This window comes from Macaca nemestrina, chromosome 10, assembly GCF_043159975.1.
Source record: "Macaca nemestrina isolate mMacNem1 chromosome 10, mMacNem.hap1, whole genome shotgun sequence".
Taxonomy (NCBI): Eukaryota; Metazoa; Chordata; class Mammalia; order Primates; family Cercopithecidae; genus Macaca; species Macaca nemestrina.
Genome location: NC_092134.1, coordinates 25,891,251 through 25,907,111, shown reverse-complemented (window position 1 = coordinate 25,907,111; position 15,861 = coordinate 25,891,251). Strand labels below are relative to the sequence as shown.

Genomic DNA, 15,861 nt, shown 5'->3' with positions numbered 1-15,861 from the left:
TTGTAACCCATTTTTAGTTTTAATTGCCATATAAGCTGAAACTAGGCTGTTTTTTTCCTTTTTTGTTTAAAGCAAGAAATTTTGGTATTTTAAAAATTACATGTTGTGATAATTTTCTTATTATTTAAAAACTGGCTAAGGTATACTAAGAAATTGGTAGATCTACATATTTATGCATTAGTATATCTGATTGGTAAAAAGGTGGGTGAGGAAATATAGAATACTGATTAAGTTTGTGGATTCTGGAGTCCTAACTCTTGAGACTCACAGTTGACTGTACCCTCTAGCTATATGATCTTAGGCAAATTACCCAACTCTTCTTTGCTCTAGTTTCTTTTCTGCAAAGTGGGGATAACAACAGCACATCCAGCATAGAGTTATTGTGAGGATTTTGTCAGGATAAGCTGGGTTATGCTGCAGTAATAGACAAATCCCAAATCTCAGAGGTTTAATGCAACTAATGTGTATTTGTCACTCATGCAGATTCCTTTGAAGGACTAGTGACCCCAGAGCAGTTACCCTCCATGTATTGACTTGACATACTCCCTGCTGCATCAATTTAACAGCCCCTTCATATCAACATGCTTCCATTCTTGCTGCAAAAGGGAAGATAGATTATGGAGAATTATTTACTGGCTCTCAGAGACTTTTTTTTTTTTTTTTTTTAAATGAGATGGTGTCTCACTCTGTTGCCCAGGCTAGAGTGCAGTGGTGTGATCTCAGCTCACTGCAACCTCTGCCTCCCTTGTTCAAGCGATTCTCTTGCCTCAGCCTCCTGAGTAGCTAGGACTACAGGGCACATACCACCACGCCTGGCTAATTTTTATGTTTTTAGTAGAGACGGAGTTTTACCATATTGGTCAGGTTGGTCTTGGACTCCTGACTTCAGGTGATCCACCCGCCTCAGCCTCCCAAAGTGCTGGGATTACAGGTGTGGGCCACCACTCCTGGCCTTGGCTCTCAAAGACTTCTGAAGACAGTGATACAAATCACAAACCACAAATCACTGTTTGTACTTCATTGGCCAAAGCAGGTTGCGGTGCATGAATTTGTGTTGATGGAAAGGGCCCAGAAGCAGAGGGATACTAGGACTATTGGTGAGCAGCAGTATGTCTGTCACCATATGTCTAGTGCTTATTTGAAAGACTGCATAGCATGCAGTACGTGTAAGTGTAAGCTATTGTTGCCGAATGCTGGCACTGCCAAAATATTATTTTAAATTTTATTAAAGCTGGTTATTCTTCCTTTGAAGATTTGATCTAAGGAATAACTTCCACACAAGCAAAGAGGCCAAATGGGGTCCCCTGGGAGGTAGTAGGTGTTGCACTCCGTCACAGGGGTTGCTCCAGTACTCTGTACATAGTACATAGCACACATTTGGGAGGTAGCATTGGCAGTGTTTGAGAATATGGACTTAAGAGTCAGACAGCCTTGAGTTTGAATTCCAGAGCTAACACCTACTGAATGTATAGCCTTGACCAGGTTATTCAACCTTTCTTAGACTCAGTGACTTCACAGTTAAAGTGGTTGTAGCAGTGCCCACATCACAGGGTTGCTGTGATAATTAAATAAGATAATAGATAGAGAGTGTTTGCAGAACCTGATACAAAGTTGAGTGTTCATGGATAGTAACTGTTATTTGCGTTATGATGATGATGATGAGCAAACTTTTCTGAACCCTCAACTTGATCATCTGTAAAATGAATAATAGTTACTTTTTAGAGTTTTTGGGGGTATGAGGGAAATCACATATATGGACACAATACACACAGTAGACACAAAAAAATAGGTGTTTTCCTTTTTTCTCTACCAACTTCATAATGATATCAGATTTTAATCCCAACCCAGCTGTACTAGGTTATTTGGGTACCTTCTTCAGCTCCTCCCTGCCTCCCAAGTTGTGGAGGGTTGAATGAGCTGAGACAAGCACCTACCAATGTGGGTATGTAGGGGCTGTGCAGTAAATGTCATTTGCTATGACCCCCAACCTGTCCCACCATGTTCTTTCCTCCCTAAAGTGCCATTTTCATGATGGGATGGAATTTTAGGGGCCAGGGAGATGTACTGTGACATCGGGTAGGTCCAGCTTGGCACTGCACAGATCCTAACAGACAACTGCAATGCAGTGAATGACCCCACCTGCTGCAGTGAGTGATGCCACCTGAGGCAACTGACCCACCAGAAAGTGAAAAGTTAGACTTTATTCACAGCTGGATAGCATTCATGGCATTTGACAGCCCTTAAAGGAATGCTGGTTGCCAGAAACCACCTCACACTGGGATCCACCAACAGTTGGCTTCGATGGGGGGCACCCACTGGGAGCTGATGAAGCCCAGATAAGGGATAACATATCCTGAGAACACACCACACATCCCTGATAGCATCACTGCCATGAGCACCTTTCAGGCCACAGTCACTGTTCTAGAAAACTGCTGAGAATGTGCCACCTTCTCTTGGAAGCCTTCCCCACCCTGCCACACCCTGCCTTCCCAGCTGGTTGGCCCCTTTTTGTTTTGTGCCTCTTTGAACCTTTTATCAGTGTCTTTCAGTGCTTGGCACCCTAAGCACCAGCACACAGTAGGCAGTTCACAGATGACTGTTGATTGAGTAATTAAGAGATGAAGTCAGGGACCTTGAAAACAACTATTTTCCAGAGAAAGCATCATACATAAGGTCTCTGGATATAATTATTCTCCTGAGAATAGAAGAGTGAACATTTTCCTCCTCTTCTAAAGCCTTTAAAAGGAAAAAAAAAAGGGGGGGGGGGAAGAAGAGAGTAAAAAACAAAAAAACCTAACACCAGGAAACAACTCTGGAGAATACCATTTGAGGCTGCAGGAAAAGTTCAGACTTAGGAGAAAAGATTGATTAGTTATGTCTGCTGGGGAGTGGGCTAGGAGGAGGGCAGCATGTAGGCTTGAGAGCTGCCATCTCTCTTCAACCCTTGACTAGCGACCAAATTAGTGAAAATCCAGCTTTAAGAGTGAAGCATGGTTTTTCTTCAGCCTCTAATTGGGATATTTAGCAAATATGGTTTACTATTAAAATGAAAATGGGGTGGAAAATATACAATTTTATAATCCACATTGAGTTTATATTGGTACCCTATCAACAGAAAATATATATTTTTTAATGCATGAGAAGGAAAGTGACTCCTTTCATCTGAATTACTGATTATTCTTTCTGGAAGGGATCCCACGGTATCCTGGGGACAGGAAGGAAGGACATTGCAAACTCAGGCTGCCAGAAGCACTCCACTGAGAGCCTTGCATCACTTCCTGCAGGTGAGGCTCAAGCAGAACTTGTAGGGTTCCCCACTTGGCCGTGCCGGTTGACCATTTGTTCTCTGCTGAGATCCTGTCAGGCAGCTGGAGCACAGCCCCCAACCATTCGCCAAATAGTTGGGACACAGGTGATTTGCTTAGATTTTGTCGCAGTTGGTACAGCCCGGTTCTTGTCTCTCCAGACTGCTTGCAGCTTTGTCCTTTGTTGGACGGTGCCTTCCCTCAGATCACAGTGAAGTGGAAGATTGGCAGTAGCTTCTGTGAATGGTATGCACCTGTACCTCATACCAAGGGGGTGGTAACCATAGAGGCTGTGAAGTGAAAACCCATCCAAGTTGATTAAAATTTGGTGAGGAAAAGGAAACTCTGTGCTTGTAGACAACTGATTGGCATGGAGAGTTTAAAACGTATACTGAAGTCAACCAAGAAAATGATTTACACCTTTTCTTCTTTCCTTTTTGTTTTGGATCTTGGATACAATAGAGAGTTGAATTATCCATACTCAGAAGTTCACAGACATTTTATCATCATGCAAGGGCTCTCTCTCTCTCATTTTATTAATATTTTATATTTATTTATTTATTTATTTATTTAAGACAGAGTCTCACTCTGTAGCCCAAGCTGGAGTGCAGTGGTGCAATCTCAGCTCCCTGCAACCTCTGCCTCCTTCCGGCTCAAACAATTCTCGTGCCTCAGCCTCTGAGTAGCTGGGACTACAAACAAGCACCACCACGCTCGGCCAATTTTTTGTATTTTAGTAGAGACAGGATTTTACCATGTTGCCAGGGTGGTCTCGAACTCCTGAGCTCAGGCAATCTGCCTGCCTTGGCCTTCCAAAGTGCTGGGATTACAGGGGTAAGCCACCACTCCCGGCCTCTCTCTCTCATTTGAGATCTTCACTTTTTTCTCTTTGTCTGTATCTCCACTCCCTTGTAGGTACTCATCCAAGGTGTTTAATATATGCTCTTGGACAGGTACATGTCTTTGTAAAACATGTAAAATTGCTTTGTGTGTGTGTGTGTGTGTGTGTGTGTTATTGATTTATAGAAATCATATTGCACGAAGGAGCTTGTTCGGATCTTTCCATTTTCACCCATGTTCTCAAGATCTATCCATGTTGGTTGTACATCTAGCTTATTGTTTCTAATAGCTGCACAGTTGGTTCAATCAAGATAGGTTAAGTTATGCAGCAGTAATAGCATGAAAATCTTAGCAGCTTAAAATTACGCAGGTTTACTGCTTAGCCATATTACATATCCATCCCGTTAATAAGAGTTTTGCTTTGGAGACTTAGGCTGATGGAGCCTCTGCCATTTAACATGGCAGAGAGAAGAGCAAGTGGCAAATCACACACTGGCTCTTAAAGGTTCTGTCCAGAAGGTGACAAATAGCACACTGATTTTTAAAGCCTGCCCAGAAGTGGCTAAAACAAGTCACATGGCTATTCTCCACTTTAAAAGTGGTGGGAACTGCAAGCCTACTATGAATCTAAGAGGCGGAAACACTGGAAATATTTGGCGAACTGTATAATGACTATCACATAGTAGGTACCCATCATATTTTGTGTTTATCCATTCTTTAGTGATGGGCAACTAGTTGCTTCCAATTTCCTACTACCCTGAACAATAATGTCATGAATCTCCTTTCACTTGTTCCCATATGGACCCCGTGCAAGTATCTATACTCAGGAGTGGGTTGATTGGGTCACAAGGTCCATACGAACTTGGTTTCGATAATCAGTACCACGTGAGTCTCTGGAACTACTATGCCAGTCTAGACTCCCACCAGCGGTGTGGAGGGGTTCGCATTTACCCATATCCTGTTTAACAATCAATATTACTCAACACTGTAATTTTGCAAATCCGTTGAGTATAATGTGGAATCTCATTGCTTTCATTTTCATTTATCGTATTACTAATGACTTTGAGCATCTTTTCATCTGCCTGTTGACTATTCTGGTTTCCACTTCTGTGATCTGCCTATTCATATCTACAGACCATTTTTCCATTGCATTTCCTTTCTTTTCCCATTGATTTATAGGGGTTCCATATGTAGTTAGATGTTAATTCTTTGTTGTATTTAGACATTGTAAATATCACTTTCCACTCTGCCACCTCTCTGTTAACTTTCTCCGCAGTATCTTTTGTTGAACAGAAGCCCTAATTTTGATGTAATCAAATCTACCAACTTTTTTTTCCTTTTTGCTTTTTGGTTTGTGCCTTGAGGATTTTATTTAAGAGGACCTTCCATGCCCTAAGTTCACAAAGGTATTGTTTCACTTTCTTCTGTTAGCTTTGTAACTTTCCTTTCACATTTAGGTTTTTCATCCACTTAGAGTCTACTTTTGTATATTGTGTTTGAGAGGGATCCAAATTCATTTAGTGAGCCAGTTTTTCGACATTGTAGAACCATTCCTTTCCCCATTGAGATGAGATGCAACCTTTATTATAAATCAGGTTCAAACATGTTTTTTTTTTTTTTTTTTTCTTTTTGAGACAGAGTCTTGCTCTTGTCACCCAGGCTGGAGTGAATAGCGTGATCTCAGCTCACTGCAACCTCCACCCCCCGGGTTCAAGTGATTCTTCTGCCCCAGCCTCCCAGGTAGCTGGGATTACAGGCACCCGCCACCACACCCAGCCACTTTTTTGTATTTTTAATAGAGATGGGGTTTCACCATATTGGTCAGGCTGGTCTCGAACTCCTGACCCCAGGCGATCCACCCACCTTGGCCTCCCGAAGTGCTGGGATTATAGGCATGATAGGCATGAGCCACCGTACCCAGCCCAAACATGGTTTGTTTTTTCCGCCCCCAACCCCCACCCCCGAGCTTTTATTCTCTTCTGAGCTCTCTGCACCTTATTGTTCAAGAAATAAAACAGAATGAGTTTTGTTTGGCAGAATTTGTCTGGTGTGTTCTGAGTAGGGGAGCCTTGATGATTTCCTGTAATGCTGGGAGGTGGTGAGGCATAATGAAACTAACGTGAAACTTGGGGTCAGAAGAACCCAGGCTTGGTCCTGGCTCCACCACTTATAGCCACGTGAACTTGAATGACTTCCTCAACCTCCCTGAGCCTCCGTTTCTACATCTATTCAACAGGGATGATGATATGTATCTCCTAGGAATTCTGTGAGAGTTAAATGCTAGAATATATGTAAAAGCATAGCTTTCAGTAAACGTTATTTTCCCTTTGATCATTGTCACCAGACAATAATAACTCTAACATTAAGTGGTTTTCCCCAGGCCTTACCAAGATAGGTATAAATTGGGAACACATTATTCCTGATCCCCCAAATGTCACTGCCTCTTGTTCTCACCTGCTAATGGATGACTTCTCCTCAGTTCTTTCTGTGTATCCCCATGGTGGCCCATGTGGGCTCATGGAAGCTTCCCATTGGCCTTCCCAGCAATGGGCACACTTTCATTGGCACTGCAGAGGTCTCCAGGGACACACACTTTCTCCTCTTCCAAAGTCAGCCAATCAGCCCCACAAGCTTGGAGACAAAGGTATATGTAGATGCTTAGCCAGGAATGTTGGGCAAGTCCTCAGAGTGCAGCTCTTGCCTGGGCATTTCTTCACATGGGCTTTAGGAACACAGTATTTCTGCCTGGCTCCCCTACCTCTCTCAGCCCTTTCCCCTGAAAAAACAGAGATAAAATCAAGACAAAGCATGGTCTCTGGGTCACAGGCTTGAGGGAAGCATGGGAAGTGTTGCAGCCGTGCTCTGGGCTGGGTGGCCTGGGGGAGGTGCTGAGCGTGTGCTGCTGGAAATAGTTTGGTTGAAAGGCCATGCAAAGCCAGCTCTGTGAAGGTGCTTCTTTGGCTGCCTTTCAAAAAAGGGATTTTTTTTTTTTTTACACTTTTGTGACTTAAGCTTTTGATCCCTTGGTTGTGGCTCTGTGCTGATACCTTTGCTGAGCCTTGAAGGGCTGTCAGGCTAGGCAGGAGGATCCAAAAGTTCTTTTCGACCCAGCACACTGGCCAAGAAAGGCTATCACCTTCCAAGAAGGGTGACCACCTCCTCCTATATGGCAGCCCTCAGAGGGCATTTATCTCAGCGGGCATTGGCCTGACCCACCCCACTTCTCCTCCTCCCTTTGGATTGTGTTTTGAACTACTGCTGGCATAGCCGATCAGAACACTCTTCCCTTCCCCCCAACCTTATGATATTAATAAAGCGATTTCATTCCTCTCTGGATCCTGGAACCTGTGTGTAGGCTCTGGCTTGATTCCAGCTTGAGTGGCAAGCAGGGAGATCACTCTGCAACTGTGCTGTGTCAGAATGAGACTAAATCCCATCTCTATGTTGCTTCTGCCAGGCTGACAGATTGGAGAGAAAGGAGATTTAGGAAATCTGCCCCAAACCTGTTGCTAAACAGCCTCACACTGTCTGTCTAGTCCCTGGAATGGAAGGATTTGACTGGCAAATCTCATTCTAGGATGAGACTAAGCTGCTGTCCTGCCAGGCTCCTACAAAGCTTTAGGGGAGAAGTATGGAGATGGGTTGGGGAGGTGCTCTCAGTCCAGATGCCCAGAGCTGGGCCCCGTTTCAGAGCCAGTTGCCCTCCAATTTTAAGCAGTAAAGTCTGGCCTAGTCTTTTGTAGTTATTCCTTTACTAGCAGAGTATACCTTGCTTTTCTCTCTCATTTCTTAAATACTCCTGGAGTTAAGGAGGTAAATGTACGCTCAAGATAGATTATGAAATTGAGTTTTTTACTCCTCCTCCATTTCCATCTTAATAGTGCAGTATACTTGCTATATTTTTGTGTTAAACGTTAAGAGGAAGGCCATAATTTACTCTTCAAGCTCCATTTCCACTTATTTGATCTCCATTTCAGCTTGGATGGCAAAAATACTTGGTACTTCTGCCACTGGGGTTCTGTGATCATGGCAGACATAAGTAATTGAGCACAGCACTTTTTCTGACTGAGCTCAGATGGGACTTCAGGATCCTTCTCAACACAATTCTAGACAGCTGCTACTCATGAGAATCAGCATGTGAGATGTAGGCTGTTTGCTCTCCTGCCCTGTAGGTACTCATCCGGCCTTCTTCATGGTTCTTTATTCATTCTATTTGGTACTTTGTACCTTATATGACAAAGTATCTTCACTTTGTAATATAAGATATAGTGAAGACCTATATATGAAAAAGTGAAGATATATTTTCTGTAAGTTGCTTCAGAGAAGAATCTGTGTTTGATTTACTTTTGCATCATCCCAATTCTGCCCTGTTGTCATCTTTAATACCTATTTGTTGGATCAATGAATGAATATATCTTCTCATTAAGGCTAAGAGGACAGTGTTGAAATTGTATGCAGAACCATCGTTAGGTCTTGCACCTCCTTTCCCAGAGACACATGAAGGAAAGCCAAGCAACAATTACAGAATACAAGAACATAAGCTGACAGTACATTTAAGCCCATTTCCTGCCCCAAACCAGAGCAAAGCGGGGATAGTTCCTCTCATGTAAATTTAATAATACAGGAAACTGCCTCCCCTGAGCCAAAATTCAATTCAACTTGGCGTCTTTCTCAGCTTAGTTCCAGCAAGTGTGTGGCACTGAGAGGTAGGATAGAGCCTGCATCCTCAAGGAGTGTATTACCAAGAGGGCCATAGGTGTCCACATGACTAAATCAGCATAATAACCCCCTGACATCCTCTACAACCATTTGCCTCAGTGTTCACTGAGCTTAGCCGCGTGGACTTCCTGCCACACTTGAGGATACACACACCCCAGGGCCTCTGTCTATCATGCCTGGCAGCCACAGCTTCACCCCCTTGCTTCCCTCCGGGCTCTTCTCAAATGTCCCCTATGTCCCTGATGACCCCATCATTCTCTTTCCTCCTTTTCTTACTTTACTTTTTGTAGCACTTTAACCAGTGGACCTGTAGACATTGACTTACTATAGTCTTTGTTCATCATCTGTCTCCTATCCTGGGATGTGAGCTGCAGGGACATTGCCTCTTTGGCACATTGCTGTCTCCCCAGTGCCAGGAGCAGGGTTTATCAACCTCAGCACCATTGGCATTTTGGCCCAGACAATTCTTTGTTGTGAGGGGCTGTCCTGTGCATGGTAAGATGTTAAGCACCATCCCTGGCCTCTACCCAGTAGTAGCCGGTAACACCCCCTCTTCTCAAAAAGAATGCCTCCAGACATTGCTAAATGTCCCCTGGGGGAGAGGCAAAATCGCCTCTGGTTGAGAACCACTGGCCTAGAACAACATTGGCACCTAGCAAACACAGATGTGTGTTGGGAGAATGAATGAACTCCGCATTGGTTGATGGTGCTCCTACTGTGTGCTGAGCACAGGTTTTCTCCCACTTACTGTTGCATCCGTGTACACAGATGGAGCAATTCCCATCTACACTTCCTCAAAGGCTGTTCCTAAATGTTTCAGCTGGGTAGTGCCTGTAGGAAAATATATGAGAAGATTCAGGGCCCATAAGCAGAGAAGCCATTAACTTGAACCCGTCTTCCTCTGCCTTGGCCCAGAAAGCAGACACTCCCTTGGGATTCACTTTATGTATATAAAGCATCACTTTCCTTTGAGGAAGTGGGGTGATTGTAAGAACATCATAAATCCATAGAGATAATATCCATAAAGCATCTAAAACAGTTTCAGACACACAGTAGTAGATGCTTAATAAATGGCAGCTGTGATACTATGCAGAGGCCTTAACCTGACCCCTGCTTGCCTTTCCAGTGTGCTCATCCCACATTCCCATCTCCAAGCTCCTCTATCTTATAGATAAAGCAACTGAAATTGAGTCAGCTGGAGGAATGTGCCCAATGTCACACAGTCAGGAAGTGATGGAGCCGGACCCTGGAGCCCAGGTGTCTGGGCTGTGGGACCCTGCGCTTTCTCTTCCCTGGAGAGAGGGATGGCCCTGTAACTCAGCATCCTGCACTTTCCCCAGCCTGGCACCTTCCATTCATGCTTAGTAAATATTTGTAGGGGAACTGAATGCAGAGCCCAGCAAATAAAAGTCAGACAGGATCAGTGCTGGAGTGGATTCCGTGCAGACAGTTCAGGACACGTGGGAGGTGGAGAGGACTTTCCAGCGGAATTGTTAGCGTGTCTCCTGGGCAGAGGCCTGGGTGAGCCCTCCCAGGGTGAGCCCACCAAGTCTCCATGGTGGGAGGGCTCTGGAATCTTCAGTTCTGTACCTGCAGAGGGAGTGGGCAGGGAAGGGGGCTGGGGGTAGCTGCAGCCTCCCCTCTGTCTGCCTTGGTGCCCTGTACCCTCCTCCTGCCTGGTCAGAGCACTTCTTTGTTCTCCCCTCTGCTCTGTTTTCCAAATCGGAGGCTTTGAGGTCTGCTGGGTCCTTTCCTTTTTCTACTTCCTACATCTTACAGCCCCTACCTGACTTCGCAACAGACACAGTTCCGGCTTCAGAACTGCCCTAGTTGTCTAACCTACATTTCCCATTTCCTGCTGGGCAGGATCTCTCACCTGCCCTTCGAGGCTGGGTTTGAGGCCGGCTCACTCCTGTCTCCCCGTGTCCCCCTCCCAGGCTGGGACCCTCCCACACCAAGTTCAAAGTTGGCTTTTCAAATCTTTGCACTTTGGGGCCAGGGGAGGCCCTTTTCCTGAGTGCTTTCATCCTGCCTGGCCTTTTCAAAGTGAGCTCCGTAGCGCCACCCAACCCGCTGGGACCAGGATTCGTGGCTGCCCTGCTGAAAGTCATGCTTTATATACATAAAGTGAATCCTTTGCTTTCTGGGCTCAGGCAGAGGAAGATGGCTTCAAGCTAGTGGCTTCTCTGCTTATGGGCCCTGAATCTTCTCATATTTTTTCCTACAGGCACCACCCAGCTGAAACATTTAGGAACAGCCTTTGAGGAAGCCTGTGTTGGTAGCGACATCTGAGAGTGTTGATGAATGCCAACGGCTCTGATGGAAAAAAGCTAATCAAAAAACCATTTAGGAGTAGCTTTCCTCTACAGTGAATAATTTTATCTTTCCTCATGCTCTGGTACCCAAACTCACCTGAGATCTTTGACTGTTTTCTCTCTTGGGCCCTGAATGAATGCTTTGGGATGGAGGAAGTAGCTGGCTTTGGAGAAAGGTTAAGTCTTTTTGGCTTCCTCTGGTCACGTGACACACAGAGAACCCATTTAACAAGCAGATTCCTGGACTGAGGAACCTCCCTGAAATGGGAACACTAAGCCGTTAAGTGTTAGGGGTTCCCTTTAAAATAACAGTAGTGGCTGGGTGCTGTGGCTCACGTCTGTAATCCCAGCACTTTGGGAGGCTGAGGTAGGAGGATCACTTGAGCCCGTAAGTTTGAGACCAGCCTGGGCAACATGGTGAGACCTTGTCTCTACTAAAAATACAAAAAATTAGCTGAGTGTGGTGACATGTGCCTTTGATCCTGGCTACCCAGGAGGCTGAGGTGACAGAGGTGACAACATGCTAGCAGCCCTCACTATGGACACCTCCTTGGCCTCGGCCTCCACTCCGGCAGCGCTTTGAGGAGCCCTGCAGCCTGCCATGGCACTTTGGGAGCCCCTCTCTGGGTTGTCCGAGGCCGGAGCCGCTCCCTCTGCTTGCCGGGAGGTGTGGAAGGAGAGAAGCCAGCGGGAACTGGGGCTACGTGCGGCACTCACAGTCCAGCGCGAGTTCCGGCGGGTGCGGATGCAGGCTCGCCGGGCCTGGCACTCAGAGCAGCTGGCAGGCGCCACCAGCCCAGGGCAGTGAAGGGCTTAGCACCCGGGCCAGCAGCTGCAGTGGGTGCACCAGGTCCCTGAGCAGCGCCCGCCTGCTGGCGCTGTGCTCGAGTTCTGGCCGGGCCTCAGCTGCCTCACCGCGGGGCAGGGCTCAGGACCTGCAGCCCCCCATGCCCAAAACTCTGCCGTGGTGGGCTCCCGTGCGGCTGGAGCCTCCCCCACGAGCACCGCCCTCTGCTCAGCTGCGCTCTGTCCCATCAACCGACCGAGGGCTGAGGAGTTAGCGTGCACCGCATGGGACTGGCAAGCAGCTCGGCCCGCAGCCCTAGTGCAGGATCCACTAGGTGAAGCCAGCTGGGCTCCTGAGTCTAGTGGGGACTTGGAGAATGTTTGTGTCTAGCTGAGGGATTGTAAATACACCAATCAGCACTCTGTGTCTAGCTCAGGATTTGTAAATACACCAATCAATACTCTGTATCTAGCTAACCTAGTGGGGACTTGGAGAAATTTTATGTCTAGCTAGAGGATTGTAAATGCACCAATCAGCACCCCGTCAAAATGGTCCAATCAGCTCTCTGTAAATTGGACCAATCAGCTCTCTGTAAAATGGACCAATCAGCAGGACGTGGGTTGGGCCAGATAAGGGAATAAAAGGGCAACCTGCTCGGGTGGCCTTTAACACTGGTAGAAGTCTTGTGTTTTTGCTGTTTGCAATAAATCTTAGTGCTGCTCACTGTTTGGGTCCACGCTGCGTTTATGAGCTGTAACACTCACCATGAAGGTCTGCAACTTCGTTCCTGAAGCCTGCCAGACCACAACACCCCCGACGGGGAGGAACAAATAATTCCAGATGGGCCACCTTTAAGAGCTGTAACACTCAGTGCGAAGATCTCCCCTTTCACTCCCATTGGCGAGACCACAAACTGACCAGAAGGAAGCAGCTCCGGACACATCTGAATGTCTGAAGGAACAAACTCCTGACACACCATCTTTAAGAACTCTAATGCTCACCGCAAGGATCTGCGGCTTCATTCTTGAAGTCAGTGAGACCAAGAACCCACCAATTCTGGATTCAGCCTTGGCTGAGGCTCTGTACCATCCTGCCTGGGCTGGGCTGCTTTTCCAGCCCACTTACCCGTGCCCCATCTCTTGTTTGTCACTCTCCAGGCCCAGGGACCTTTTTGCTATCCCTTGGATAAGACCAGCAACTCTCAGCTTCAGCCTTTGCCCTTGCGGTTCCTTCTACCGGGATGGTGTCCCCCAGACAGCCCCATGGCCCCCATCCTCACTTCTCTCTGGTGTTTGCTCACCACCTGGAAGACGTCCTCCTCTCCCTCCCTCACCACCCTGCGACCCAGCCATCCCCCTTATGTCCTCTCTTCTGGCCATATTTTCCTTCACAGAGTGTGTTACATATTTGGTTCTTTTGTTTCACTCAACTCCAGGAGGGCCAGGCTCTCTCTATTTTGTCACCACTGCATCTCTGGTCCCCAGAACTGTTCCCAGCACATAATTGTAGGCCTTGAGTATATATTTGATGAATGGATGAATAAATGAATTTGCATTTATGCTGCAAACTCCTTACTCCATGACTCTGAAACAGGTTGATTTCTCTGGACTCAAGTTTCTTAACTGAACAATGGGCTTATATTCACTCTAACACCTCACAGTGTTGTGTCTGGCTGCAGTTTAGAAGGAAAGCAGACCTGCAGCCATCTATTCACCTTCCAGCAGAACAGATTCTCAGGCCCCTTGCAGCCCTGGCATTGCATGATGCTATGATTCATCTGTGACCCTTGAAAGACCTGCCCTTAACTCCCGGAGTGCAGTACAGCAGTATAGGTTCTCAGCAGTGAGAAACAAATACTACTGCTGTGGCCCAGAGCAAACAGTTTTCTCCTTCATTCTGAGTTATGTAATGATGATCAGAGCTGCCTTTTATTGAGTGATTACTATATGCCAGGTTCACTTGTCGTTTTATTCAACCCTACAACCCTTGTGTTGAATGTGCAAGGTGCTCTCAGCAGCCCTGTTGTTCAGGTCAGGGGCCCAGAGATATAAGGGGCAGATTCTCCGTTTGAGCCAGGCCCGTCTGAGTCCAGAGCCTGACATCTCACCACTGCTGTGTGTTTTTCTGCTCTTCAACGAAGAAAAAGAGTCAGTGGCTACTACCTGGACTGTCTTGGATATGGAGATGCACTGCTCAGATACCCCTTCAGGACTGAAGGGCCTCCCCCCACAGCTGAGGGGAGTGCTGCTGGTACAGCTGTCAGCTTTCAGTCCCCTTTGGAAGTTGACCTTGTTTGAGAGAGCTTCTGGGCCAAAGCCTCACCCCTCTCCCTAGGCAGCCCCTGTCCAGGGACTGATTAAAGCATCATCCTAGCTTGCTAACAACCACTAGAATGGGCTGAGGCCTCTGTTGAGACTGCATCACAGTCTAACTTCTCCCTCTGTCCAGTTTTGCTTCTCACCCTTCCCTGCCACTGGGGTTGAGCCCAAGGACACTTCCTTGAGAGAGAGAGTGCTCATTTATGTCTCCTCATTTGCTTCTTGGGGAACCCAACTTGCCTCAGGGATGTCTCCCCTGGATACCTGTGGACTTGTCTTAGGACTTAGAGGACCCCATGTGCTGGAGGTGACCATGTGCTTGGAGGTGACTGTCAATCTAGCTCCTCATTGTGGTTCTGAGTTGTGATGTTTTCTGGTTAGACAAATAACTCTTTGCTGAGCTACTGTAAACACACACCATGGTCATTTTTGGCAAATGCCTGTTGAAGACGGATGCTTTGGGAATGAGAAAGGCAGAAATGGGATTACCATTGCACACAGGCCACACAGCCAAGAGGAAGACCTTGTTTTGGGAAGGCAGTGGGATGTGGCCAAATGTAATAAAGGCAGTAGGATGTGGCCAAATCGTGTTTAAATCAATGACAGCTCCATTCCAGACTTGTTTTAATCCCCTTGTAGTTTCCAGAAGAACCACAACACACACTTGATGCTCAAGAAGTGTGGGAAGAAGATAAATGAATCAGCAGGTAGGGAAGTAAAAGGGAACCAAGCAAAGGGAAAAAGTGGGAAACATAATCTCATCATAGACTTCAGGAGACCAAGCCATGTGTAAATTTCACAAACACCAGTGGAGTGCTCCCTTTGTGCAAAGCCAATGCCAAGGGCTGGGATATTAGATGATTCAGCCATGGTCCCTGTCCAGAAAACACTTGTGACTCAACCTTGGGCATGTCCCTTAACCACTTTCTTTGGCTTGGCTATAGACAGACATGGTCTCTTAACCTCAAGTCACTTAAATATTGGGGGATGATGGGTTTGCTTCCTCTTGGCATCTTCCTGCTCATCCCCTTACTTTGCACATCATTTGGCAATGACTGCACCACTGCCACCACAAATTGCTATTAATTGTTGAGCACTCACCATATGCCAGGACCTGCACTTAAAGCAATTTGTGTATGTGCACACTATGGTATTTCATCCTTACAACAACTCTATAAGGCAGATACTGTCCTGTTTTATAGATGAGGATCTGAGGCTCTGAGAGCATAGATAATTTGTCCAAAGTCTTGTAGCAAGTAAGTAGGGGAGCTAGGGCTGTCCAACAATGCGCCCCCTCCTCTTAGTCCCCCTCCACCTGGAGAAGCCCACCTGTTCATATTTTTGGTTCCCACCTTTTTCCCTTACAGGCCCTCGTTTCCCTTGAGCTGTCTGGTTCTGCCTTTACACACTGGCTTGCCTTCCCTTTTTCCCTTATCACAGCCCGTCCTGACTGTTCATACCCAAACCTACAACTGTGCTGGCTCCCTCTGTCTTTGGGAATAAGAATGGATCTCCTGTCACTTGTGAAAACATCCCCTGATGGGTCTTTGGCTGCATGCCATGCCCTGCGGACAAGC

The 15,861-nt window shown here is 46.5% G+C and overlaps 1 protein-coding gene and 1 non-coding gene across 4 annotated transcripts in view; both read left to right on the top strand.

The window, feature by feature from the left end:
- The window catches only part of ABTB3 (ankyrin repeat and BTB domain containing 3), a 339,095-nt gene that overhangs the window by 45,444 nt on the left and 277,790 nt on the right, over positions 1-15,861 (top strand). The gene's annotated exons all lie outside the window — the stretch shown is intronic.
- On the top strand, positions 11,111-11,193 carry LOC112429478 (small nucleolar RNA SNORD74). The gene has a single exon (XR_003021752.1). It is a non-coding gene; the product is annotated as a small nucleolar RNA SNORD74 (small nucleolar RNA).